At 57.4% G+C, this 4,287-nt stretch overlaps 1 long non-coding RNA gene across 1 annotated transcript; it reads left to right on the top strand.

Moving 5' to 3' along the window:
- The first annotated feature begins 1,354 nt into the window (after positions 1-1,354).
- On the top strand, positions 1,355-3,164 carry LOC136995267 (uncharacterized). The gene is made up of 4 exons (XR_010886799.1): positions 1,355-1,421; positions 1,862-1,945; positions 2,357-2,421; positions 2,950-3,164. It is a non-coding gene; the product is annotated as an uncharacterized lncRNA (long non-coding RNA).
- The last annotated feature ends 1,123 nt before the right edge of the window (positions 3,165-4,287 follow it).

Consider the following 4,287-nt stretch of genomic DNA (forward strand, 5'->3'; position numbering starts at 1 on the left):
AAAGAGAAAAAGAACGCGTGTAAATCGAAGTGTTTTGTTGGAAGCGAAATGCAATTTTCTGTCTTTGTTACAGAGGCGGAACCGACAATAGCAAATGCTGACAAAGAGCAAAGCCGGACGAGCGAGCGGTTTTTTGCGCTTACTCCCGAAGGGGCGGGCTGAAAGGAGGAAGCAAAAATGCAGCAGCGGACCTTCGATCTCCCCAGAAGCTGCGACAGTAGGAGGCGTTCTGGCCCGGGTAACCAAGGTAACTCTTGATGCGGAACGTTCGTTCTTTCGGCCTCCCTCCCGGAGGCAGCGCTGAGGACTAAGCGACCCGTTGCTGCCCTGCGCCTCTTGTTAACCGTAGCTGCCTTAGTTTTGCTTCGGTCGTTTGTATTTTGTTTTGTTATCGTACACGCGTACGTAGAAAAGGAAAGATAGGATATTTAATTTTTAGATTCGTTGCCACGGCTGAAGCTGAAGAGACAGAGAAACGTAAGCGAGCCGAAGTAATAAAATTAAAGGGAACCGAGCGAGAGCCGTCTCCGTCGCCCCGAAAGGGAAAGCCCGTTCCTCCCGGTGAGGAAGGTTCGCCGGTAATAGCGATCGGAATAACAGATGAGCGACATCTAACGGAAGGTGCGTACGCGTTACGGAAAGGACGCTGCGTCCATCCGTTTCCGTGCGCGTGACTCTCTGCATCTGTGAAGCGTCGTGCTTTAAGAGCTCCAAGACGGCAAATTCCCGTCTTCGGGGAACGGCGGTCAGGTGGCCAGAGAGAGAGGGAGAGGCAAGCGTGCGAATTGTAAAACGAAGAGGAAGGCTCATTTAGCGCGACCCCAGGTTAATTGCCTGGCAATGGTATGTGGGGCAGCAGGAAGACGGCAGCTCGAAGAAAAGGTAAAGCCTTGCGGAATTAGGACTCCTTCCTTCTCGTGTAGTAGATCCGCTTTTGTGCTTAGAAACAACTTTGGATTGTTAATTTCTGCTGAGCTTTGAATACGTCACGTCACGTCACGTCACGTCACGTCACGGACTCTTAGGCGACACGGGGGAGTTCAGCTGCGCAGCCTGCCAGAGGAATGTCGCCCACGAGGCCTCGCTAGCCTTGAGGAGCTGTAGGCGCCGATGCACGTGGCTCGTTCTGTCGGGCGCGCAGAGGTTTGCTTTGGCTGCCGAAATTTCAGCTTGGCTTTGCGCCCTGTAGCGGTGGTATTTTTGTATTTCTAAATTGTGTTAATGCTAGGCGTTCGGCACATCGGGGAACGACTGTGTGCTGCCGTGAAGAACTGCAGGCTCCCGCCCTCAGCCCTTTCTCGGCAAGTTATCGGGTGTCGAGAGCGGCCGGGAGACTCCGAATGCCGGCGGAAAGGTTCTCTGCCCGCTCCTGACGAGGAGCCTTCGGCCGCGGGAAGGTCGGCGGCGTCCTTCCCGGACTCGTGAGTAATAAGCCGCGGTTCGCGGGCCGGCAGGGCAGGGGAGGGGAGGGGAGGGGAGGGGAGGGGAGGGGGGGGGAATAGCGCCTGGTAGCCCGGCGGCTCCGGCGTCGCCGTTGCTAGCGGGGCCCCGAGGTCCATGTGAAGCCTCAGCTGCCTGTCGGGAGCTTTGTTTTGGTGTGTTTACCTGGCAAAAGCAGCGAGGGAGGCCTCAAAGAAGAATTTTCGTGCCTAGGTGGGTAAGCTGTGACCCCAGCTGTCTTTGCCTTGCTTTGCCGCTTAGTGTCGTAACGGCGACTTGGGAGCCCGCGATAAAAACCGTTCCGGGGCCGAAGGGAGGCCCTGCGTTTGCCCCGCTTGGGAAACCGTCGTTAAAGCTTGGGGGGGGGCGAGCTCCGAAAGGAGACTCTGCCGGTGACCTCGGTGGTCCGATTCGTTTGCAGGCTGACGTTCCAAGGGCCGGCGAGCGGAAGAGGAGCAGCTCAGCCCGTTCGGTTGATTTCGGCGATCCTGTTTTAAGGAAGCGCGTAAGTACAGACGGGGTCTGGGAGGCTTTTCGCCCGAGACGGGAAAGAGCGAGGAAGACTGGAGAGCGTGGAAAAACTAGGTGCCGCGGGTACTGAAGCTGTTAAGGGCTGAGAGAATTTGGGCTTAAGCATCTGAAAGGGGCTGCTAACGCGCAAGGAGCGGTAAAATACCATCGCTGGACAGCAGGCTCCTTTCCGGCCCTCCGTCCCCCTCTGCAGCCTTCTCGTTCTGTTTGTTTCTGTTCCTCTTTTCTGGCTGGGCTGTGCAGCGATCCCGGAAGGACGTGTCTTTTGAGGTGTGCCTTTGCGAAGGTGGTTCGGCTGCCTGGGGGGATGGATCAAAGCCTTTGAGGCTCCCTCCGATCTGTTTCATTTCCTTTTGAATTTCTTCCTTTCTTTGCTTTCTCCTAGGGCGTCTGTCAGCTAACGAGTAAAGAAGATGGAACGGCCTGTCCGCAGAGGAGAACTGACGCACGGTAAACGTGAATACGCTAGACCTCCGCTACGTCACGGGCGTTTGTTTACGTCCGTGCGTTCCAATCTCTAGTTGCGCATTCGGGACGCGGCATCTGCCCGCTATCCGACTCCTCCGTGTAGCGTAGAAGGCGCTGTACAGCTGCCGGTCTCTACGGGAGGTTGTTAGTGAGAAGGAGAACGGTGTATTCCAGCTCGCGACCGCCAAACGGGCTCCTTTAGGTCCGCTTTCAGACTTGGGGCCTACTTCATCGGTCCGCTTGGACGTGGTTTCTTGGGGGGAACGCTAGTGCTTTCCCTGTGCTTTTCCTGCGTCGAAACCGGTAGTTTATAGGCCAGAGCGGTTATGCCGTACCTTCCTTTGAGAGGCGTTTCGTCCGCGTCTCGGGCTTCGGGGAAAATCAATTGGACGGAATTGCCGAAGGCGCGCCTTGAAATAGGCGGTAAATCTAGAAGCGTGTCTGAATCGCGAGGGGCTCGTAACTTGGTCTTTGTCCTCAACGTCTGCTTTTCTTTCGCTCTTATTGCAGGCTTCCCTCCAACGATCGGCGTCGCTGCGGCGTCTCGTGTTTCACGGGCAGCGGTCTCTGCTCAGTAAGGACGTGAGAACTCCTGCGCTCCCGGAGAGCCCAGGATCCCTGCTCCGGGCTGGTCATTTTAGGCCTTTGTGCGGAGCGTTCTTTCTAGCTACGCGCCCCGCGTGAGCCTCTCCTTCGGCCGTTTTCCCAAGGCGGCGGAAACGCTTCTGGGAAACGCCGTCGTTTCCGAAACGTTTCGCCGTGTCCTTGCCGGTAGGGGATACCGTGAGAGCGGGCAGAGGCGGCCGACGTCTGTGCGAGGAAAGAAGCGTGGCGCAAAGAAGGGACCTCTTTGGCCCGCCTGGTCCGCTTTAGAGAGTTTTCTTTTGGACCCGAAGATCGGGTCTGCGAGTGCCGCGCTCAGCGCACGCGTTTGTTCCCCCCCCCCCCCCCCCCGTTCTTTTAGCAAGACCGTGCGTGTCCTCGAGCTGTTTGTCCCGAGGGGGGAGTCGCTGCGGGAATTGCTGGGGAGGCCCTGACGGCGGGACGTGAAAAAGACGCCTTTGACCGCGTGCGTGCGGCCGAAGGAACGTCAGCCCAAGAATCCGAAGAAGACATGCCGCGTGCCAGCATCTCGTACCGTTTAATAATAAAAACCGAGCAGTCTGTCAAGCAAATAGCGCGGCTTGCTTTGGGCTGTTTATTTTGTTTAACGATCAGTAAAGGCGAGAGGTCGAAAGTCCTAAAGAAGAACGGCTGCTTCTTGGAACGCTTGCAAATTGTCCCGTTAAGTAGGTGGGTGGTTTTTTTGTTTTCGTTTTGTTTTTTTAAGTGCAGCCTCTGACTCTTTTTTGTCTGTGGAGTATTTTGCAACGATGTTCAAAGGAAAGCGCTGTTACGGAAGCCTCTAGGAGCAGCGGCTCGAGCACGACACGCGGCGACGCTGCGCCTCGCAGCAGGCGCTGTAAATAAGGGCAGATGAGCCGAGGCGAGGGTGGTGAAATCTCTGCAAAGGGCGGACGGGCGGGGGGGCTCTGCAGCGGTGTGTGCGTGCCGGGGGCGGCCGCGCGCCCTGCTGCCCTCGGGGCGTCAAAAAAGCGGTACGGCACGATAAAGGGGGGCGCGCATGCGCACTGGGTTCCGCCGTGCTCACTGCTGCCACCCTGTGTCCAAAAATCGGTACTGCACCCTATGGGGGGGCTCGCGTGCGCACTGGGTTCTGCCGCGCTCACTGCTGCCACCCTGTGTCCAAAAATCGGTACTGCACCCTGTGGGGGGGGGCGCGCGTGCGCACTGGGTTCTGCCGTGCTCACTGCTGCCACCCTGTGTCCAAAAATCGGTACTGCACCC

The sequence above is a fragment of the Apteryx mantelli genome, chromosome Z (assembly GCF_036417845.1).
Source record: "Apteryx mantelli isolate bAptMan1 chromosome Z, bAptMan1.hap1, whole genome shotgun sequence".
In the NCBI taxonomy this organism is placed as follows: domain Eukaryota; kingdom Metazoa; phylum Chordata; class Aves; order Apterygiformes; family Apterygidae; genus Apteryx; species Apteryx mantelli.